The 24,100-nt window shown below is 45.5% G+C and overlaps 1 long non-coding RNA gene across 2 annotated transcripts in view; it reads left to right on the top strand.

The window, feature by feature from the left end:
* Positions 1-566: 566 nt before the first annotated feature.
* Positions 567-24,100, top strand: part of LOC102014225 — a 38,992-nt gene continuing 15,458 nt past the window's right edge. The window contains exons 1-4 of one of the 2 annotated variants that reach the window (XR_001236719.1): positions 567-1,151; positions 2,128-2,227; positions 4,315-4,494; positions 4,931-5,091. This is a non-coding gene — a long non-coding RNA (uncharacterized LOC102014225). Of the gene's footprint in view, positions 1,152-2,009; positions 2,228-4,314; positions 4,495-4,930; positions 5,092-24,100 lie in introns of those variants that run through there. The other variant, XR_263262.2, reaches the window with a different exon arrangement.

Here is a 24,100-nt window from a genome sequence, read left to right as displayed (position 1 = left end):
GTTTCATAATTTTTTTTAGTACATCATGAATGTTTTTCCACATCAGAATAGTTCACATTTGCCGTGATATATATACTTCATTGCTTTGCTCTATCAGGATTTATTTAACTCATTCCCTACTATGACACACTGCATTCTTTCATTTCCACTATGGTAACAAAGGCTGACATGTGATTGGCATGCTTGTTCAATTGTTCAATTATGCATACTTGTTCAACTGTGTCGCTAGCATAAATTCCTAGAAGTGTAATTTGTGGGTCTCACTGTGTATGTGTCCAAACATGAAAAGCTGTCTCTAGCCAGCTCTCTCCAGCAGCAACAGGGTACAAGTTGCTCACCCTAAATGTTTTCTGTCAATCTCCTGCCACTACTGAACCCATCCCCCAGTATCTTGTTTCAGTTGATGTTTCAGTTCTTCATCAGTTTGGCCATTTTCCATTTTCAAAATATGCTATTAGACATTTATCTTTCTTAGATAAATTGCGTTTCTATTCTACTTTCTTTCTTTATTGAATTTCTTTTTTCTCATTTTTGTGATCATATTTTTCCCTTTTGAGGACTGGCTTTTAATCATGGCTTAATTACCTTTTAATTAACACGTTGTCATGTCATATCAAGACCAAAGAGAAACAGTTCCAGGTGGTGCCTCAGAGGGAATGGTCAGATGGGCAGTAATGCTGCCATGGGTGGTGCAGACAGACGGGGGTGGGGGGACGACTGGAGCACTATCACGGTCTGCATTCCCAGCTGGGACAGTGCATCCGAGGGAACCAGCAGTCCCAACCTGCTGAACAGCCAGGCCAGGGGCCCAGCCTGGGCGAGGACGGCAGCGGGGCCAGGTAGCATGCGGCTCCCAGCAGTGGAAGTGTTTTGACATCTGAGGGCCAGGCGCACTGTGTAGAAGTGGCCATGTGTTCCGTAGGAATTCAGAAGATCCCTGACAGTGCCAGCCTTTCCAGGAGGCCCCTGAGGCATCTCTCACCAGGCAGCTGCCATTGCTTCCTCCAGAAGGAACTCCCTGGCTGCATGTGGGGGGCACCTGGGCTTCCATACGGGATGTTTCGTTAGCAAGCATGGAGAGAGTGCGAAGCCCTCGGACAAGACAGTCCTTTCCTGGTGAGAAATTGCTCTTGGTGGCCTGAGTCATGGAGGTAAGCACCAGAAATCTTTGAAGGGGCCAAGAGAGGTCCAGACACCTCCTCACATCGGCAAAGTCAGACACCTCATTCTGTCCACACCACAGCCAAGTGCAGCTGAAGCTCTGCTCATTCCTGAAAATTGGTGATGTTCTTGCATTTTGAGACCTCTGCTTTCAATAAGACAAATTTGCATATGTCAAGGCAAAATAAGAAAAAAGAAGCTGGCATTTATTAAGGACCAATTATGTGCCAGACGCTGTGGTCAGCACTTTCCCATAGGTAGACACAACTATATGAGGAGCATGCATCCGAGACCAGTATTCGATCAATAAGAAAGTACTGTAAACATTGTACAGCACACAGTAGATGATGAGCAGTGTCTTTCCCCTCAAGGATTCAAAAGTGGAGGGAAAAACTAAGGGCGCTGATAACCAAGCACCTTTTCCCAACCCTTCAAATCAAATCACCAGAGGCTGGGAAGGTAGGGAGGACAGAGATTAGGGAAGGATTGGTTAACAGGTCCACAGATACAGTGAGATAGGGTTAAGCTTTAGTGTTCTATAGCACAGTAGTGTTATACTATAGTTAATAATAGCTTATTGTATATTGCAAAACAACTATAGTTTATTGAATATATTCTGTATATTTCAAGATAAACTTGATGCATATTATATAGAATAGAGAAATTTTAATGTTCCTAACACAAAGAAATGTTTGAGGTGATGTATATACTAAATATCTTGATTTGATCATTGTATATGTGTCAAAATACCACATGATACCCTCTGAATGTGTATGGTTACTGTATGTCCATTAAAAATTTTAGAATATCAAATCACACTTTTGCCTCTTCATATATTTATATGGAAAACCAAGCCAACATTTATATATATTTATATTGGTAATATAGTATCTTATAAATTTTCATATAAATTATATAGATAAGAGTTGGTTGCACAATACCCTAAGCTCCCTTTCATTTTGATAGATTTAGCCCTCTGGATGGTACGAAGGACCCAAAACTTTGGAAGGAAAGAAATGACACTTCTAGAGCACGCTCCTCTTAAATTTTCCACAACAGCAGAATGGTAAGAGTGTCACTGGAACAGATGTGTGTGTGTCTTCTCTCTCAGAGGGTGGCACGGAGCTCCTAGTACACCATGTGCTTGGTCCAAGTCTGCCTCGCGGACACTGGCAGGCAATATGGTATGTGCCTGGCCACTGAGATTGCTGCTGGCCTGGGGGTGGGATCAGGGTCTTGGACACTCTTGTGGGACCACTCACTGATCCTCCCATTACCATGGGGATGGGCCTGGGTGGAGGTGAGTGGGGGAAAGTTGAGAGCCCTCAGCACCAGTGGGTGCTTGCAGAGGACCACCAGGATGACTCTCCTTGAAAGAAGAGCAATTCTCTCCATTTTGGCTAAACCTGGCCCTATTTCTGTGTATTGATGATATGTGCAGAGCTGGCTACATTTCATCTTTATTCCCTCAATTGGCTTTAAGCAGTGCAAATGGGACTAGTGAGGTGCTGATGTGTAGTCTTTAAAGCAATGCGACAGGTCAGTATGCTCCACCTGTAGCTCCCAAGTATTATGTGTGAGCTAGGCTGAGTGATGCCACACTGTCGGCTGAGATAAAGGCTCGAGAAAAGAGGCTATGTATGACCTCTCAAGGCACGAAGATTACACATCAAAACTGAAGCACCAACCCCAAAACATTGGCTACTCCCTCAAACTGTGTTATGCAGATTAGTCTTTCTGCATCTCTCTCTGTGTCTGCATATTGCAGAGAACTACAGGCCTCCTACCCGGCCCAGCTCACAGGGTTCACATACTCCCCGCCATTCTCACAGCCACTCATCCCCAAGCCACTCCCCTTTTCATGAATTAATAAAACCCAGGTTCAGCCCTGGGCGGAGGCCTTTGTTCTGGTTAGCTGTTATTCTGACTGGACTTAGGACCCCCTTGGCTCCCCACAAATACAAATAGGCCTCAGTGTCTTTATTTTCGCTACGTGTTGCACTGGAGGTGGTAGATTGAAATTAATGTAGTAGAATTCCAACAACTTTTCCGTGGGATTACAAATATAAACTTCCTGGACTGTGACAGGGTCTGGGAGGGCTCTCTACTAATAGTACAGATATATTTCAATCTGTTTACAACTGGGATGGCCGTGCCAGAAGCTATCAGAGAAACAGCCCAGTTGGCAGAGCTCCTGAGCAGGATGACTGCTGGGATTAGAGAAGGGTAAAAGAAGGTTGATTTGAATAGACCTTGTAAGAAGCTAGGTCCTATGTGGAACTTTGGGTCACCTGCCCATGCTACAGATCACTCTTTCTTCCTCTTTTTCTCCCTCCCTTTCTCTCTCCCTATCTCCCTCCCTTCTTCCCTCTCGCTTTATCTCTCCCTCCCTTCCCGCTTTTTCTCTCCCCCCAACAGTGATCAGTTCTGATCTCTGCTACTTGTTTGACTTATTGTTTATATTCCATGTATATTTTCTCTAAATGTGTGCTCAGCCTTCTCAACTACATCACACCCTTGTGTTAGTCAGTTGCTGCTGCATAACAAATTACTCCAAAACTTGGCACCTTACTTCAACAAGTACTGATTATTTCCCATGTTTCCTGAGGACCAGGAATCTGAGATCAGCTTAGTAGAGGGGGCCTGGTGCCCCTCAGAGGAGGCATCTGAGCCTTTAGCCAGGGTTGCAGGCATCTGGATGTTGGGGCTGGAGAATTTGTTCCTAAGCTTGCTCAGGACTGTGGCAGACATGATTCCTCAGCTCCTCTCTTCCTCAGCTTGAGCACTCTCCCCAGGGTGGCATGGCAGTGGCTTCCATGAGCAGGTGAGCCAAGAAAGCAAGGCAGAGGCTGCCATGTCTTTGATATTCTGGGCCCAAAGTGAAACACCATCACTTCTGTCCTATTCCATGCTCCACTGTCAACCCTGCTATCCATGGGATCGGGCCACACAGGATGTGGCCATCAGGAGATTAGCCGACTCCTCTGAGGGACACAGGTCCTTACACATCTCTCTGTGACCAATGTTTGGCACATGTCCAGCTAGGTACAAAGTAGCCAGTGAGGTTTGTCAATGATAAACAGGTACTGGGATGAAAGGGAAAATACTTCTGTGGGTGACCCTGTCTGAAATGTTTCCTAATGCACACAATAGGTGCTGCATAATATTTTTACAAAGTTCTGCTGCTTTCATTTATATTGATGAAGTGAGCATTGAGCTGAAATGGAATATGATTAAATGTCTGGAGGAAGAATGGCAACGGGCCTGTTTTGGCTTGAGTGCATCCACCAGAAAGCCTGTGTCAGAAACTTGATCTCCAATGCAGCAGAGATGGTAAGTCAGGCCTGGGGAGGGGTCCATAAGGACAGGGGGCCAATCCACGTGCATAGGTGGGTCAGTGCTGTGTGTAAAGGGCTGAGGCTGCGAGATTGGTCTTTCTTGTGCCACCTCACCGTGGGATGCCTCCTGCAGGTTAGGATGGAGCACAGAGGCCCTCGCCAGATGCAGCCCCTCAACGCTGGCCTTCCCAGCCTCCAGAACCACAAGTCCTGAGTCTCTGTTCCCTGTAAATCACCCAGTCTGGGGTCCCTCATAGCAGCACAAAACAGACCAAGACAGGCTCAACTGTTTCCTTTCTCACCACCAGCAACCACCAGAAAGACAGCCCCTTACTAGAGAAAGATGAATCTCCCACAATTCTTCTTCTAAAAAAATACCCACATTATTCTAAATAGATTTAAGCTACACTTTTGTCTTTTTTTATTTTCAGGAAACTAAAAATGGACCCATTTAGGAAAATGATAAACCTACTCCAAGAGCAGTTAACCAAGGACTTATTTACATAGGCTCACATGAACTGAGCCTTTCCTAACTCCCAGCTCCTAGCTTCCTAAGTTCTAGGGAGTCCTTCATCTCTAAGGCAGGAAAAACGTAAGTATTCTTGGGGTGAGGTTGGTATTATAAAAATTCTTCATCATTTTCCCATTCTTTTTAAATATACAGCAAAATAAAATCAAGGTAAAAGTAATGACAGCTACCATTTATTGAGCTATATAATATACTCTGCACTCTACTTTTTATCTCTTTCCATATTCCACAGAGAAGGGGACATAAGACTAAGGTGTATGAAATAATTCCTCTGTGCTCCTAAGCATGCAACTACTCTAGGTGTCTCAACTACTGTGTCATCCAGCACAGTCTATAAAAATATTAATCTTGCTTCAAGAGCACATGACAATGAATTCTAGAGTTTACTGAACCTTTAAATGAGAAGTAACTGGGAGTTATATTTTAAGAATAACTTTTGGTAGATTGGATCTGGCCATTTACTGTTATGGACAAGATAACTATACACTGGACTGTCTCCTACTTGATAGTTGTTTTATCTCCACAGAATGTAACTTAAAGAACTGGTCTGAGCAACATAAATTGTTTTGAAAGTATTTTTTCATTGACACATAATATTCATACTTATTTATTAGGTATAATGTGCTGTTTTGATTCATTCATGTTTTGGGTAGTGATCAACTCAGGGTAATTAACATATCCAGTGCTTCAAGCAGCCAACGTGTCTTTATTGTGAGTACATCCCAATTTCTGTCTATTTTGAGATATAATGCATTATTGTTAATTATGTTTATTCTGCTGTGCCACAGAACACCAGAATATTTTCCTCCTATTGAACACTAATACTGCACCTGCTGACTGACCTGTCCCTTCTATCTATCCCCTTATCAAGACTCTATGTTTTTTTTTTTTTTTTCCAGTACCCTGGATCGAACTCACGACCTTGTGCTTGCCGGGCAGGCGCTGTGCCACTGAGCTAAATCCTCAGCCCCTATCCCCTTATCTATCCTCTCCCTATGCCCCCAGTCTCTGGTGACCACTATTCTAGTTGGCAAGATCTATTATTTATGAGTTCTCTTATGAGTAAGATCATGTAGTGTTTGTCTTTTATGCCTGGTTTATATAACTTAACATAATGTCCTGAAGGTCCAACTATGTTGTAGCAAAAGGTAGGATTTCCTGTTTTTTATGGCTGAACAGTATTCTGTTCTGTATTTTTACCACATTTCTTTGTTCATTTGCCCAAAGATGGACATTTAGGTTGATTCCGTATCCTGGCTGCTGTGAAAGAGCTGCAATAACTGTGGGAGTGCGGGGGTCTTTTCACCATGCTGATTTCATTTCCTTTGGGTATATCCCCCATAGTGGAATTACTGGATCATGCAGTAGACTTATTTCTAGTTCTTTTGAGGAATTTCCACATCATTCTCCAAAACAGCTATGCTGACTTACTCTCCTACCAACAGTGTATGAAGGTGGTCCTTTCTCCTCATCCTCACCAGCATTTAAAAAAAATAGCCACTTACACTGGGGTGAGGTTTTCATTTGCACTTCTCTAATGATCAACAATATTATTTTTATTATTATTATTATTTTTTTGTTTTTCTCCAGTACCGGGAACCGAACTCACAACCTTGCGCTTGCCAGGCAGGCACTTTTGCCGCTGAGCTAAATCCCCAGCCCCATGATCAACAATATTGAGCGTGTTTCATATATCTGTTGGCCATTTGTATGTCTTCTTTTGGAAAATGCTTATTGACATCTGTGGCCAATTGTTAAATTGGGTGATTTGTCTGCTTTTGAGCTGTTATTTAATAACTGCCCGCCCCTCCCTTGCTGAGCTGGTATTGTTAGGTTGAAATGTCGTAATGAAACTATAAAACCAATTGTCACCAGAGTTTGGCTTACAAGTGAGATTGTGGGTCAATGTGGACATATACAAAGTGAACCTAGAGAAGAAACAATGACAAACAAAAGTGAAAATGAGCATGTACTCATTAGCTCTGTCTAAACATAGCATCATAATGGACCAGGGTGTCCAAAGTTAAAAATGGCCACCTCATTAACTCTTTTTTTTTGTCTTTTGGAGACAGGGTCTCACTGTGCAGTTCAGGCTGGCCTTAAACTGACTTCATAGCCCAGACCGGTCTTGAACTTGCAACAATCCTCCTGCCTCTGCCTCCTGAGTTCTAGGATTATAAGAGTGCACCACCATGCCTGGCACTTCATTAACTCTTGACTAATAATTTAGTCTTTCATTCTTCAACAACTACTGCTCAGAGTGTACTGCATTTATGGTATACTCCAATTTCTAGGTGACTTATAATACTTCATGTACTGTAAGTGCTGTGTAAATAGTTGTTACAGCATATTGTTTAGGGAATAATGACAAGAACAATGTCTGTACATGATCAGTGCAGAGTAAGGTGGTAGTTTTGGCTGGCAGTTGGTTCCATCTGTAGATGCTGCACCCGTAGACATGCAGGGCTACAGGACTGTGTGCTGTAGGAATCCAGGTCTGAATGCTCTTCTGGGAAATGGCACCCTGCATGTGAGGAACCAGTGGAAGTGGCTGGAAAATGCTTGCCGAAAGGCTTTTCTGCTTGACCTGCTGAGGCCTTCTTGGCTGTTTCTGAGGAGTAAACCAATTCTGGAGGCTGAAGGGGGAGTGAAGAAGTCACTGCTGTCTGTTCTCCAGGACCCTGGAGCTACATCTATGACAGGGACAGTGTGTGGGGAAATGAGCTAGCTAAGGCCCATCTGCCTCCTGGAGAGGTCACCTCTGCAGCCCGAGAATGGGTACTAGGAGCTCCCTGGAGCCATTTCCTTGTGCATTCTGGTTTCCCAGTTATGGCTGAGAGGAGTGGAGAGAAAACTCTGGCCATTACTGACCTCATAATCATGTGGCAGCTCCAAGGTGGTCCATAGTCTACAAAGTAAACAGAAGCTTCCCTGGAGCAGCGTTGCCATGTGTAAGGCAGGCAGGGTGGCCGCGCAGTGTGTGGGCTTGGGAGTAGATGGGAAGGGGCATTTCTCAATGGCTGTGCACCCTCATATCTGGGGAGCTGGAGATGGATCACACAAGCGAGGGAGGCAAGCCACGTAAACAAACTGTCCCAGCTCGCAAACAAGTTGACATCAACCTCCTGAGTGTATAAATAAACACTCTGCAGTCCTCAGCCAGTTCCTTTCCTCCCAGCCAGAGAAAGAGCTCTACCTGACCTCAGTTTTCTGTCTCCTATCTTTGTTTCTCCAGCCTCTTGTTGCCCTGCTCCCTGGGAACTTTGAAAGCTGCTCTCAATGCAGCACTTGTACTAGTTCAACTCTGTGCCTCAGTCCCTCGTTTGCAAGATGAAGCAGCTATGATTCCCTGTCTCACTAGGCTGCTGGGAAACTCAAATGGGAAGATGCATTTGACAGACTTAGAGCAGCGTCAGCATACAGTAGGTGCCCAATGAATGTTGCTCAGGACTATTTCTCTACATGGCTGAGTGCATCTTAGTTACTCTGTACAACAGGGAACGAGGGATTATCTGATCCTGTATTGCAGATGACAAAACTCAATTTGGTCTTGTGGTGAGTAGGTGAATGTGGAGTGATTTGGCTCTAAGGCTGTCTGACTCTGGGAGTAAAAGTTGGAGATGATGCCTTGCCCCATAATGAGCCACAGGAGGGATTCTTAGGAGTCACAGGGCAGAAGGAAGGATGTAGAACTTGTTCCTAGACCAAGTGGACTTCACTTCTTCCTTACTTCCTTTCTCCTCTCTCCCTCCCTTCTTTCCCTCCTTCCTTCCTTGCTTCCTTCACTTATTCATCATTTATTCCATCATTTAGCACCTCTGAAGCATCTACTATGGCCAGATTTTTTACTGGGCACAGGTTAGGATGAGCTGTACAAATTCATTCCTGCCCTGAATGTGCAGCTGGTCAGTAAAGGCAGATGTTGATCACGCAGGGCTGCAAATGCCTAGATTCCCATGATAAGTGAAAGAAAGGCGAGGGATGGTACCAGAGCAGAGTGTGATCATCAGCTGTTGAGCTGAAATCTCAAGGGAGAGGAGTCAACAGGAGGCAGGGATGCCGGGAGAGAGGAAGGCCTTGGGGCTAGGGACTCAGGGGGCAGGGGTGCATGCATTGTCAAGGCACAAGGAGAAGGGCTGGGAGGCAGAAGGAATTGGTAGAGATGAGGCTAGAGAGACAGAGAGGCAGGCACTGGGCCAGTAGGGTTTCCTAAGCCTTACTAGGATCTGGGCTGAAAGATTTAAGTGGAAGGCTACAGGGATAATGCTTGGGTCTTTGGAAACTCCTTCCAGCTGATGTATATTAATCGATAACAATAACTCGCAACCTGCGGACCAACTACTGGCTGACGTGTGAAGGATGGGTTGGAAGGAGCACCGGCAGAAGTTTCGAGATCAGCACAGGTCTTCCACCTTCTGCTCGCCACATGCTCTGTGCACTGAAGCTTTCAGCATAAGGGAAAACACAGACATCTTGGGGCCCAGCAGGCTTCAAGCTCACGTCTCTCCTTCACTCCTGTGAGTTCTCTTCCCTCTCCTCTGCTCCGGCACCCGGTGGTCTCTCAGCGTCTCCCCTCATTCCTCCTGGCCAACTGTCTTCCCATCATTTGGCCCTTCCCCGTCTCTACCCACAGCCAGTAACTTCTTGTGATTAAAAAAAAAGACCTAAGATGGTCTTCTTGAAAATCCTTCTCCATCAACACTGAGCTCATATCTAAATTTGATGGGCGAGGGGGCTTATATTTCACTTTAGCATTTCTTGAATTGGATACATTTGAATCAATGATATTTAAAAAATATTAATGCAAAATATAAAAATACCTCTAAAATGAAACAGGAAAGTGTGATCCATGAGAAGCTCCTATGTACACCACACCCCCAGCCTGTAGTCTGTACCCTCCCATGGGCCACGTGGTCGTGTGTTTGATCATGGAGAATGACAAAGGAGCACATTCTTGAAATTGCTTCCCAGCTCTGCTCTGTCTTTGTGTCCTGATCTGGGGAGGCGAGGCCGGGTTACCATAAATACCCCCCCGCCCAGCCAGTATACTTCAGTTTGTTAGTTATCTAGGTAATAGTTCCTGTTCCAGTTCCGGTTGCTTCTGTCTCTTAGAAACAGCTGGTCACTGTGATGCATATTGTATAAACCAATCCCCAATTGACAAGCCATTCTGCCTCTATATTTCCTGTTTGCTTATCTCATATAAGCTCTAGACCACCAGAGACCAGAGCCTGATATTTTGGGGGTGATCCTGAACAGTGCCTGTTGACATAAATAAACCTGCCTCCAAATCCTGGGTTTCAGGGTTTCTGCTTGCCATCGCATTCAGGGTCCCCAACAGTTGCCCTCCTTCTTCTCATTGGGACTGCCACATGGACTGTAGGTCTGTCTTATGTTATTCCAGAAGAATAATGAGGAGTTGTCCTCTAGCTTGAGGTACGGCAACTCTGAAAATCCTGTTCCTTTTGTTGTACTATGTTGAGAGTGAAACATGTCATAAGTCTGTTTCATTGTCTGGTCTGACTGTCACATCTCACGACAACTATTATGTGTCCCCTTCTTCTAGATTCTGCTGTCTGCTACAAGTGACATTTCAAATGCTGTCATCCCGCTGGAAGAATTTTGGCAAAAGGGCTTTGACACGTTGTCCCCACTCCTCAACCAGCACCACCCAATCCCAACTATCTGGTGATGCAGGCACAGGAAAGGATGCAGTTCTTTCTGCAAGAGAAAATCCTGAGGGAAAGATACAGCCACCACTTTCTGCCTTGAAATTCTCCGCTGAGTTTCCTGTTGGGCCTGGCTGGGGTCCACCAAAGGGGTGGATGTATGCTGTCTCTTGTGTCTGTGGCTTGAGCGGCAGATGGCCTAGGTCTGGCTGCAGCTGTGCTTGTGGCCCTCTGGGTAATCCTTACTCTTTGTTCATGGCCTGTGGTTCTCACTTTGACCTGTCACTGGTGTTTGTCCAAAGTTCCCTGTGTGTGACCCTCCCCCAGGGGACTTTGACCTATCTCCGCTGGCAGTGCTTATCTCACATTAGTTCTGGTGGAGGAAGCATCTTGTTCTGGCTGGGAATAGAGCCTCCTCCTCTGTCCCCTCCACCCCCATCCACATGCACGTGTCATTAACTGGTCAGCTGTCATGAAACAGGAAGTCAGGGCCTTCTGAGTCATAAGGATACATCTGGACTAGGTTCTCCTTGCTCTAATTGCTGCTCTGGAGCATAAGGTTTACTCAGGGCATGGCAGTTACGTATCAGTATTTCTCAATCTTTGGTGTGCAGGACCCTGAGCAGAGGTTTTGAAGGTTGAGCCCTTGTACCTGAATTTGCATCTTTGGCAAGTTCCCAAGGTCTGCTGCTGCTGCTACTGAAGGATTTGAGATACAAGCGGCCTGTGAACAGCCAGGCTGGCCACCACTCTCTGTGACCTACGGTTGTAGCCGGTCACTCCCAGCATGCAGACCATGACCCATCCTGGGCCACCTGTTGCTGCTGGTGGGAAACCTGGGGAGCTGTGGTGTGGGCACTTGGTGGTGGGCGAGGTGGTGGAGGGGAAGGTCAACGCCTTTTGGTGAACCGGGTCCTTTTGGAGGGCAGAGCCATCCCTACTGTGCTGCTGGGCAGCCATAGAAAGGGCATGGACTTGGGAACCACAGCCTAGGCCACAACCTGCCCACATGGTACCAGCTTTGTCGGGCCTCCCTGACCCACAGTATCTTCTACTAAGGTTGTGTGAGGCCTTGCAAAGCTAGTGGGTAGGGTAGAGACAGAGTGCAGGAAAGGAGAGCTGCTGTAATTTTCAGGCCCTATGGGACATTGCTGCCTAGCGCTCTGCAATATGCTTAAAGGGGGAGGTCTGGCACACACAGTTTTCCTCCCTGTTTCTCTATGCTCTCTGGAGTCTTCCATAGGAGACCCCAGCAGGTATGGGGAGCAGCAGGACACTTAGCAGGACCCCACTCACAGGGCTGGGAGAAGAAGGGAAAGGACAAGGGGAAGGGAGTGGGGAAAGAAGATAGGAGTGGGGCCCCAGCTAACCCTGCACCTGCTGAGTGCAAGGCACTGTGCTATTTGAAGAAGGCATTTTGTCTGCATTTCTCAGATGAGAATGAGCATAAGGGACTGGCTTCAGGGAGAAGCAGAGCTCTTGGATGGGCTTAGTCTGGTATTTTGGAGATGAGCTAACCATAGTGGAGTGAGTTGCTGAAGGACAGAGATGGCTTAGTTATAGAATCAGGGAATATCTGGGCTTCTACAAACTTGGCTTAGCTTGTCATGTCATGGCTTGCCCTTCACTCTACCCAGAAGAGTTAAGCCAGGCAAAACGGTGTGATAGTCCTGGAGTGCTAAAGAAAATTTATTTTTGTTTAGATATACGTTTATCTTTGACACTCAGTCCCTGCACATATTTACAGGGAGCAGTGTGACTCTATACAGTCGTCATTGGCATAGGAATTGGCATATCTCTCACCTCAGACATTTGTCATTTCTTTGTTTGGGGAATTGAGAACATTCTCTATCTACTACCCTGTTTGAAATATTCAGTCAGTCTTTGCCAACCATAGCTCTCCTGCTGTGCCGTGGAGCATTAGGAGTGATTCCCACTACCCATCAGCACCCTGCATGGGTGCCATCTTTCCTCCTTACCCCTTTCCTTGGCTCTGCTCACCACTACTCTGCTCTCTGCAATCCACTTTTTAGCTTCTTCATGTTGTCTTTTCCACTTAAGATCATTGCTTTCAACAAATTGAAGCTGGTATTGCTTTTTTCCTTTGGAAGGATTTGGGAGGATGTCTTTTGAAGTGTCACTCTATGACACCAGCAGCCATGCTACATCTGAACAAGGATTACTGACCAGGGACCCTTGCCCAAGGTGGCTGTCACCTTTGATAAATTTGGATCCCAAAAGTTTTCTGAAGTGTTCTGCCCCTGGAGATGTCATTTTTATAGAGCAAATAAGATGTGATATATGGCAACTGTACCCCAGGGGGAATTCCTGAATTTAGATGATGACTTTTAAGTCAATGGGGCGGGGATCTTGGGCTTGAAATATTAGATGTGGCCCACAGAGCCATCTTACTCTCCTCATCAATATCAGGGTCTCTCTTCTTATCTCCCATCCAGCGGAATCAACCTTCCTTTCTCTATTCCCTCCCTTTTCCTTTGCATCTTAAATGAAGTCCACCTCTTACACTTTTTAGTGAGTAAATTATTCATAAAACAAGATTAGTAAAGTGTGAATCTATGCAAATATTAGAGCATTTTGCTGTAAAAAATCTAGTCATAAGGTGCCTTAACTAATTAAAACCCCATCGCGATATAATTTCTGTTTTTAGGGGTCTGGAATGCATTGCACATGTAACTGGGTAGTTCCTTTGTGTCAGGTGTTGTTCTAGGTACTTGGGGCCTGAGTGAACAGAACACCGAGTCCCTCCTACCTCCACTGCGCGGTGGAGAGAGACAGTAACAGCAGATGACAGACAAGTCAGTTTTGAAAGTGGTGACTGCAAAAGAAAACGGGAAGAGCAGAGCAGTGTGAAGGGGATCAGGTCTGCGTGTTGGGGATGTGTTGGGTGTGTGCTGGGCGTGTATGGGAATACGTGGTACAGATGAGAATGTGTGCGTGCTGAGTGTATGTATAGGTGTGGCTGTGTGGGTGTGCATTGGGTTTGTGGGTGTACGTGGATGTGCGTGCAGGTAAGAGTATGTATGTGCATGGGAACATGCCAATGTATATATGAGGGTGTGTGCATGCAGGTGTGTGTGTGTATGTGTGCTGGGTCCATGGATATGTGTACAGATGTGTTTGGATGTGTATACAGGTGTGTATTGTGTGCAGGTATGCACATGGAGTGTGTACATGGGTGCGCGCATTGGGTCTGTAGGTATGTTTCTGTGTGTATATGGGTTTGTATGCAGGCATGTGTACTGTGTGGTGTGTATATAGGAGTGTGTGCTGGGTGTGTGTATGGGTGTGTGGGAGCGTGAGTGTGTATGAGGCAGGTGAACTGTATAGTGTGTATATAAGAGTGTGTGCTGGGTGCGTGTAGGGGTGTGTGGGAGCATGAGTGTGTATGAGGCATGTGAACTGTATAGTGTGTATATGAGTGTGTGCTGGGTGTGTGTAGGGGTGTATGGGAGCGTGAGTGTGTGTGCAGGCATGTGAACAATATGGTGTGTATACAGAGTGTGTGCTGGGTGCGTGTGGGGCCTTGTGGGAGCTTGAGTGAGTGTGCAGGTGTGTGAATTGTGTGGTGAGTACATAGGAGTGTGTACTGGGTGCATGTAGGGCCATGTGGGATCTTGAATGCATGTGCGGGTGTGTGTACTGTGTGGTGAGTACATAGGAGTGTGTGCTGGGTGCGTGTAGGGCCGTGTGGGAGCATGAGTGTGTGTGCAGGTGCATGAACTGTGTGGTATGCATACAGGAGGGTGTGCTGGGTGCGTGTAGGACTGTGTGGGAGCTTGAGTGTGTGCGCAGGCATGTGTCCTGCGGGCTGCGCACATAGGAGGTGTGCTGGGTGCATGTAGGGCTGTGTGGGAGCTTGAGTGTGTGTGCAGGCATGTGTAGTGTGTGGTGTGCATATAGGAGTGTGTGCTGGGTATGTGTAGGGGTGTGTTCGAGTGTGAGGGTGTGTGCATGGTCCCATTTAAACTGGGTGCTTCAAACAGGCCTCCTTAGGAGGAGATACTTGAGCAAAGACCTGGCGAGGGGGCGAGCTGAGGAACCCACAATGGGGCGGGAGCAGACCTCCTCCCCAGGGACTTTTGCTGCTGACTCACAGCCACTCCCCAGAAATTCTGTTGGGGTGAGACTCCTTTTTGGGAGCTATGTAGAAATTTTCCTGTTTTCTTGGCAGGCTTTGCTTAGATGCATCAACTGTCTAAATTGGATGGGGCTCAGAAACATCTTTTTACAGGTGGCCCGGGCTGTGCCCAGGGACTGGTGCTGGATGTGCTGTCTTGGGAGGACTTTGGCCGATGCTGATCTCGGTGAGGCTAGGTGGGGCTCTGCGTCTGCAGGAGAAGCTGCCGCTACATTGGTTTTCATCTGGCTGGAGCGGACTCCCTGGTGACTCTTTGTAGTCAGCGAGCACAGGGATGAGCCCCCGGGGGAGGGCATCAAACACTCCACAGTCCTGGTAGGGCATAAGACAACTGAAGGAAGAGTTGTATGAGGGAAATACCAACTGAAAACCAACCAACAACTGGCTGCTGTGCTGCATGCCTGTAATCCTAGCTACTCAGAAGGCTGAGACAGGAGGATTATACATTTGAGGCCAGACTAGGTACTTTAGCAGACCCTGTCTCAAAAAAATGTTTTTTACCACTTGGAACTGAACCTAGGGCCTTCATACATCCTTAGTCATTTTTATTATTACTATCTTTTATTTTGAGGCTGAGTCTCACTCAATTGGCCAGATTGGGCTTGAATTTGTAATCCTCCTGCTTTAGCCTCTCGGAATGCTGGGATTACAGGTGTGGGTCATTGCACGTGACTTCAAAATTTAAAAAAAATTTAAAATTCTAGGTGCAATGGCACATGCTTGTAATTCCAATATTCTAGAAGACTGAGGTAGAAGAAACACAAATCTGAGTCCAGTCTGGGCAACTCTATGATTTAGTCTGTCACTTAGTCAGTGATTGACTTGCCTCAAAATAAAAAATAATAAAAGGGCCAGGGTGTAGCTCATGGTGAAGGGCCTGGCTTCCATCCCCAGTGCCACAAAACTATAAACAAACAAACAAACAAATACAAAAGGGCTGGGGATGCAGCTTAACAGTAGAACCGTTGCCTGGCAATCATGAGGTCCTGGGTTCATCCCAGGACCCCCTTCCTCCCCACTCCAAAGAACACCAACACCTGATAGAAGTTCCATCCCCCTGCCACTGCTCTGGAGCTGTGGACTGGCATTGGTTGGGTTCCTGTGATCTTCCCTGTCCAGAGGAGGGGCAGCACAGCAGCCTGTGTTTGTTGTTTGTGGGAGAAATCTCACTGCGTGCTTGCTGTGGAAGTACACGGAGATCCCCAGGCCCTGCCTGAGTCCTGCCAAGGAAGGATTGCTGCCAGGTTGGGCTTCAGCACCGGAAATTGCCTGTCCCTCGGAGGGAGTACTGTGAGGGGTGAATGTCCTGGCTCCAGTGTGAGAATTCAGGATTTAGCCACCAGGGCTTTATGGGAAGCTGCCTTGGCTGCCTGGCCAGAAAGCGCAGCTGATTCCTCCTCTTGTGTTATCCACAGCTCGCTGCATTGCTCACAGACACCAGTGGGGCTGACACAGTGAGAAAGGTGACTTTGTACAAGGCATTGCCTGTGTCTGCCTTGGAAACTGGGGAGGAGTTCTGTCAAGTTCTAACTGCTGTGATCTTTAATGGCACTGCAGGTGAGAACCGGATCTCATAGCCTGCCTCCCTCCTGCGTCTACCTTGAAAGGTATGCTTTGAGACATTCCTGCAGCACCTGAAAATTCCATGCGGCCAGTTGGCGCCTCACATACCTTTAGCGTAATTGTCGTCTGTGGAGTTGTGTGGGTTTGGGGGAGGGTGGATTCTTCAGATACATCACAGGGACACATGACACAGGAAATGCAGGGGTTCACATCAAAGATATTCAAAATGCAGGCTTGACAGTAGTGGAAATCCTTTCTCTCTTGATATTCATTTCCAAGTCTAATTACTGCCCAGAGAGATATTCCTGGAAAAGTAGTGAGAATACTGAACTTTTTCTACATGCATTTATTTTGTTGCCCTAATTCCTAACACAGCTAGTATTCTCCTGCCTCTGGTGACTGGGAATGGCATGCTGTCAGGGTGTGGGGCCCTGAGCCTGGCCTCACACCGTGTGGGTGTCTCAGTCCTCATCTCTCCCTTTTGGGATCCTCTCCAATCTGATACCCTTGACTTCCTGCATGTGGGGTTGACCAGATGTCCTGGAGCTCTGGTCCTGGCATGGAAAGGTCTGCTAGAGGGAGTGGCTGGTGAGCAGATCACTCGCTGGCTTGTTCCATACCTGATTCATGAAATCACATGACAGTGAGTGGCCGGAACTGTGGTGACAGACCTGTACAAGTGACTCAGGCTGTTTAAAGGACAGGGAGCCCTTCAGAGGAAAAACAAAGCTTTATCCCCCTTCCCCACAGTAGGGGTGTGCAGAGTAAATGTGCCAACAGTTTAGACTTTCTGATAGCTTGTCCAGGACATAGTTTGACATTTGCCTTTTACTTCTAAATGTCAGAGTGGTCTGTTAAACTAACTGAGTAAATAAACACAACAGGAGGGAAAATGGCTGAAGTACTTAAAAGAAAAAAAAAATTACTTCAAAAATCTTTGAAGTTCCTGTCTATAAATGCTTGAGCTGAACTTTAACATTTGCCGTCTACTAATTGAAAACAAATGCTATATCAACACCCGTACTTACATGTATATATTTAAAAGTATCAAATGCATCCTTTAAAAATAACCCCTTTGAGCTCCCTGACTTTTCTGCTGCCATTCTCAAGTTGCTATGATGGATAGTGAAGTCGTGTTATTCATTTAGTGATCCTCCGTTCAATTCTCATGGATTTCCAGACAGTTACTGATGTTTTGAAAAATGTGCATTTGCTTAAGTTTTTTTCTTTCCTATCCACTCTCCTGAGCCTTTGTGGAAAGGTGGCATTGGAATATTGGTAGGCAGTGATGGAATTAGGATATGTGAATTCTCCCTTCAACTCCTGTGCAGGGCTATCTCTCTGCTCTTCGGTGTCCTGATCTGTGGAACAAATGGTGTTAGCTGTGCTGTAGTTGGGAGCTAAAATACACCCAGGAGCCTGTGTACTGAGGTGTGGTCAGCAGCCTGCGGTGCTGTCAGGAGATGATAGAGCCCTAAGAGGTGGGGCCTGAAGGAAGAAAGTTAGGTTATGAAGAATATGCCCTTAAAGAGAATGTTGGGACCCTTCCCCCTCAATCACGATGTCAACTTGAAGGGATTAAGAGTGCCTAGCAGATTAGCAAGACGCAATTCTGTGAATTGACACATAAGCCACAAAGCAAATAGGGAAGACCAAGCCGGGATGTGGGTGACACTAACCAGCAGGCTTGTCTCTTGGATAGAATAAAAAGAGAAAGAAAAGCGAAGCGTGCCCATTTTGAAGAGCTCCAGCCACCCCTCCCGCCAGTGAGTGTGTCCCTCGCTGCCATTGCCTTTGGACAATGGCCTCCAGTTTCTTCAGCTTTGTAGTACACACTCACACTGAGGACTCCTCAGAGCATTTCTGTACCTTTGCCGTTGGACTGTGCTGGATCCTTGATCCCTCTTGTTCTGAGAATTCTATCTTGGGCTGAGCAGTTAATGGATCCTCTAGCTAATGGATGCCTCTAGCATGTAGATGGCCATTGTGGACTCTGAGCTCTGATCCAATCAACCTACCTGATAGGTCCTCTTGCAAAATTATATTTTCATGTAATTCTGTACCTCTAGAGAACTTCAACTAAGGTACCTGCCACGAGGTGAGCAGCTTTGCTCTATTGCACTTTTCCTGGCACAATGTTCTGCTTCATCAAAGGCCACCAAATGATGCAACCAAGTGGCCATGGACCCAAAACTCTGAAATCGTGTATCAAAATAAAGCCTGCCTTCTTTTCCTAGCTCAGGTATCCTGTGGCGATAATGGAAAGCTGACTAATGCAGACTGGGACCACAGTTTTGGAAAGTTGTCTTGGTCGTAGAATTTACCAAGCCCAGCACAAGGAACAGGGTAAAGCTGCTGGTGTTTGCTTTCCTTGTTTTATTTTCAGTCTCTTTTCAATAGAGAGTGGGAACTAAGTATAGTATCCCCAGAGGCATCTTTGCAGAGAACCTCCATTGCTCCATGGAATCCAGCTAAAAGTGCCCAGAATAAATGAGATCCATATCTTCCTTATTCCTTCTGATAGATTTAAACTGGGGAGAATTCTATAGTGAAGTGTTCTCAGTGATATAAGAAATCGCTTCATGGGACATTATTACAAATTCAGATGTTTATACTTGGAATTTCTTCACAATAAAATATGCTTGTGTAATTTGTGTTTTGACATCTATTCTACAAGCATGACTAAACTGTGTTTACAGCCAATGTAATGACATTAATGCTTGCAGTGAAAGTCTTATTGTTGTGAATAGCACCACAATAAGCAAGCATGTGCAGATGCCTGTTTTGTACATTGATTTCCTGTCCTCATACACCCAGAAGATAGTTCTATTGCAGTTTTCTGAAGACCCTCCATACTGTTCCCTGTAATGGCTGCACTAATTTAGCTTTCTACAAACAGTGTATGAAAAGTTTTCTTTTCTCTTCATCCTTACCAGCATTGATTATGTTTTGTTTTTGTTGTCATTTTGATAATAGCCATGCTAACTGGGATGACATGCTATCTCTTAGTAGTTTTTATTTCATTGTCTTCATGGCTAATGATACCAAATGTGTTTTCTTATATTTTTTGGTTACTTGTATTTCTTCTTTTGAGACATGTCTATTCATGTCATTTGCTAATTTTTATTGGATTATTTGTTGCTTTGTTATGTTTTCTTTTTTTTTTTTTTTTTGGTTTTTCTCCGGTACTGGGAACCGAACTCACGACCTTGCGCTTGCCAGGCAGGTGCTTTTGCTGCTGAGCTAAATCCCCAGCCCCGCTTTGTTATGTTTTTCAAGTTCCTTTTATGCTGTGGACTTCAGTCCTTTGTCAGATGAATAGTTGGCAGAAGTTTTCCCCATTCTGTAAATTGTTTCTTCACTCTGTTGATTATTTCCTTTGCTGTGCAGAAAACTTTAGGTTTGATGGAACCCCACTTGTCAATTTTTGCTCTTATTTTCTGTGCTTTTGAGGTCATATTAAAAAAAATCATTGCCTGTGCCAGTGTCTTGAAGTGTTTCAAGTATGCTTCTTTCTAGTGGTTTCACAATTTCAGGTTTTACATTTGGTCTTTGATGCATTTTGAGCTGAGCTTTGTACCAGGTGACAGAGGGGTCAAGTGTCAGCCTTCTGCATGTGAGTATCTCATTTTCCACTTGGACCTGGAGACAAGCATGAAGTAGAAACAGTGTCAGACCCGGTTATATAGAAAGGGAGGCTTGGGGTGAGGAGAGGACTCAAGGGCTCTTTGAATTACAAGATTATGGCTTAACTGAGGAAAAAAGAGAAATAAAGTAGGCAATAAAAAGAAACTAGAGGGTCTGGGGATTTAGCTCAGCGGCAAAAGCGCCTGCCTGGCAAGCGCAAGGTTGTGAGTTCGGTTCCCGGTACCGGAGAAAAACCCCCCAAAAAAAAAACAAAAAAAAAAAAAACAAAAAGAAACTAGATTCTCTCTTCTTTCACAGCAGTTCTGCAAAGTGCATATCATTTCCACTTTACAAAAATGGAAATAAGCTCAACAGTGCACTTGGTGATAAAGTCAGATATCGCTACAAAAATTTGTAATTTTATGACAAATTATTCACATTATTACACTAGAAAAAAAAGGTGACCCTGCCCAGGTCCCTCAGCCCCAAGCCCAGTTCTCCTCTCAGTCCACACCCACCTTGGTGCAGCAGCAGGCAAATCTGACAATCCAACCTGTGGCTGTCCCAGACTTAGGACTTCCCAGCCCTTGTTTTAGAGGGTCCCCCAGTCCTGAGCCGAAGTGGACCCATTTGAAGGACAGGTGAGCTTTCAGCAGTTGAGTCCCTGGCAGTTTCTTGGCTAAGATGTCAGGATGTGGGGAGGAGAGGAGAGGAAAGTGGGGGAGTGGAGGGGAGGAGGGGAAGGGGAGGGGAGAGGAAGAAGGGAGAGGAAATGAGGGGAGAGCAGGAGGGCAGGGGAAGGAAGGGGAGAGGAGGGGAGGGGAAGGGAGGAGGGGATGAGGGGAGGGGAAGAGCAGAAAGGAAGAGGGCTCTTGCTTCCCAACACCCACATCCTGGGAGCAAGGTTGAATTGTGTCACTTTGCTCTGAGCAGGACACTGGGGAACATGGGGGCTGTGGGAATAGTTGACCAGATGTCCCCAGAAGGGGACATTCTGTATTGGCAGGAGGTGGACCAAATGCTCGGTGTGATTGCACTGGGTTGGCTTGACAGGGACACCCAGGGCAAAGTCATAGGGGTAGCACTGCATGCAGGGTCTTCAGGCAGTGTCTTGGTTTTCTGAGTTTTAGGGTGGACAGTCTTTTACAAAAGGGAAGGAGACCAAGAGACAGAGGGAGGGGGGAAGGCGGGGATGGGAAGGAAGGGGACGAGAAGGAATTAGGACATGTTATCTACATGCACTGCCTCCCACAGTGAATGTAATCATCAGGCACTGGGAACCCATACTAACAAAAGCAAACGAACAAACAAAAACATTGAGTGGTTACCAGAGGTCCTAAAGATGTGTCGCAGGATTGAAAAGTCGATGGCCACCCCCACGAGGAGTCCATTGGGAAGAGAGAAATTATTCCTGCTGTGGAGATGCAACTTAACTGTGCTGAGGAGCTGCTAGGGGGAAGAAATTGAGGGCCACAGGCTTACGAGGAAGCCCCATGGGAACAACAGGTTGCTTCCTTCGTGGAGCAGAATTCTAGTTAAGGCATACCTGGCCTTGAAAGCTTGTACTTCTGCCTGTACACATCCGTCCCAGCAAGCCCGCTGTTTCCTTTGTCCAGTATGTGCTTCCAATCAGCCAGACAAGGGGCTTTTTGAAGCCAAGTCTCCTTCTTTCTGGGTCAGCCTCATCATAGACACAGCCAGCCCTCTGTACGCACATCTTCACATCTTCAGATTCATCCAGCCATAGGTAAAAATACTAAACAAAAATTTTGAGTCTATACTGAACATATACACAATTTTGGGGGGTCATTAGCCCCTAAACAGTTCAGTCTGACAACTATTAATGTAGTGTTCACACTATATTAACCATTATAAACCACCTATTGATGGTTTAGTGTATATGGGAGGATGTGCACAGGTTGTACGAAATATTGTACTATTTGAAATAAGAGATCTGGGCATGCATGGATTTTTGGTGCTGTCAGGAACTTGAACTTGGATACTGTAGGCAACTACACCAGCAGGAAGCATCTGGGTTGAAATGCTTTTCAGGGCCATGGGCTGGACACAATGGCACTTCCCTGAGCTCCTCACTGTGGTAGGAGGATGCTGGTATGGAGATGAATGGTGTCTGGGGCTTGGGTGGCAGGATTCATCTGAGTGACAGAGACATGCCTGCCTATGGGCTCAGAGCTGGACTGGCTCATGCGGCTCGGCCAGCTGTCTTTACTACTCACGTTGCTGGATGTGTGTCCCCAGCTGTTTCCTGCAACACAGGAGTCAGAGACTCTTGGGCCTCTGCTCACACTTCCCTCCTTGCCTCTTCTCTCCTTTGACTTGGGGCCACCTTGGTCTGTACAACTTGACGGGTCACAGTAGTTTCATGCTCCTTATCTCGCCTTGCTCCTTGTCCCCCAACAAGCTGGGTTCTGCACCCAGCCCAAGTGATCACACTGTGGGGAGGGTCAAGGCTTCTCAGACAGCATCTGACGAGCTTCCAGGGAACAGGGCGTAGCTGGAAAATCATGTTCACAGACACCTGCCCCCAACACTCACAGCCTGCAGTCATTTCTTTTAGTTGTAGTCTTAGATACTCATTTGTTTATCCTTACTCATGTTTTATTCTTTGAATTTATTCTTCTTCAGCAAATTCATATTTTTATTGCCCAAAGGAAGTGAAAAAAATTATTGTTTCACTGTTTCCAACCTTACATAAATCCAAGACCATTACTTTTACTAATTTAGGGGATTTTTAGGGGGTGGTGCTGAGCATTGAATCTAGGGCTTTGTGCAGGCTAAGCACACACTCTACCACTGAGCTCCATCTCTAGCCTCTAAGACTATTAATTTAAATCACTGGCTTCTACAGGAATTGTAGAAAGAAATTCTGGCACAGATATTTACAGGAAAATATAGGCTCATTCTGCAAAGATGTGCAAGGTACTGTTCTAGCCTTGGGACCCATCATGGATAACAGAACAAAATGTCCAATACTGTGGAACTAACATTCTAAGAGGCCTGTAAAAAAAATAAGTACAATAAAAAAGTAGATGTGTTACATGTCAGAACAGTGTTTCACAAATTTTGATTTTAGACTGTCTGGAGGACTTGCTAGAGGCAGATTCCAAATGAATGACTCGGTTGGTCTGGGGTGGGCTAGAGTTCTGCCTCTCTGCCAAGCTCAGGGTGATGCCACTATGTGGTCCTTCCATCACAGCTCACTTTCCAGCACAGAGGGTTGGAAGGTGTCAGCCTTAATCATTTCCAGTATTAAGGATTTATCCTGTGTTTTTCAATAGAAGCCATATTTCAAGCCAAATTTAGTAGATCAGAGAAACATGCTTCTACAGGAGAAAGACTGAATGATTTGTTGATACAAATGATAGAAAAATAAAACATTTTGCCATCTAACATAAAAGAATTGATTTTTATAAGGATCATAAATGGATGGCAAACCATCAATTAAAATGTGGGCTGGGACCTAGATAGCCATATGATAGCAATGTTACTCATATATCATTTGTTCTTTAAAATTAGGGAAATATAAATTTACACTGAAGGTGTGAAGCTGTTACATTCTTAACCTCTTGATCAAGCATAGCAACACTTTCTTTGGAACTATCAGATCTTTCTTTTTTTTTTTTTCCCCGTACCGGGAATTGAACTCATGACCTTGCACTTGCCAGGCAGGCACTGTGCCACTGAGCTAAATTCCCAGCCGCTGGAACTATCAGATCTTAAATGCTGTCATGTACAGCACAATATGAAGAATGCAGCATAACCTACAAAGTGTTATTGCCAAAAATGTTTAGTCTGAATCTAATCGAATACTTAGGTAACATCAAGGAATTGTCCAGATTGTGGAACATTGTGGAAATGAAATAAATATAACAAAATTGTTAACAATACTTAAGTCTTTATTAGTAGCTTGTGGTTATTCTCTTGACTTTAACATTTTTCATAATAAAAAGAGTGTTGAAACAATACATTCTCTAACTTTTTTGTTTGAAAATTTCTTTATTTGACTCTTGTTCTTGGAACATAGCGCTGCCAG

The sequence above is a fragment of the Chinchilla lanigera genome, unplaced genomic scaffold (assembly GCF_000276665.1).
Source record: "Chinchilla lanigera isolate Chin_1 unplaced genomic scaffold, ChiLan1.0 scaffold00064, whole genome shotgun sequence".
NCBI lineage: Eukaryota > Metazoa > Chordata > Mammalia > Rodentia > Chinchillidae > Chinchilla > Chinchilla lanigera.
This window is presented reverse-complemented; position numbering and strand designations above follow the sequence as displayed.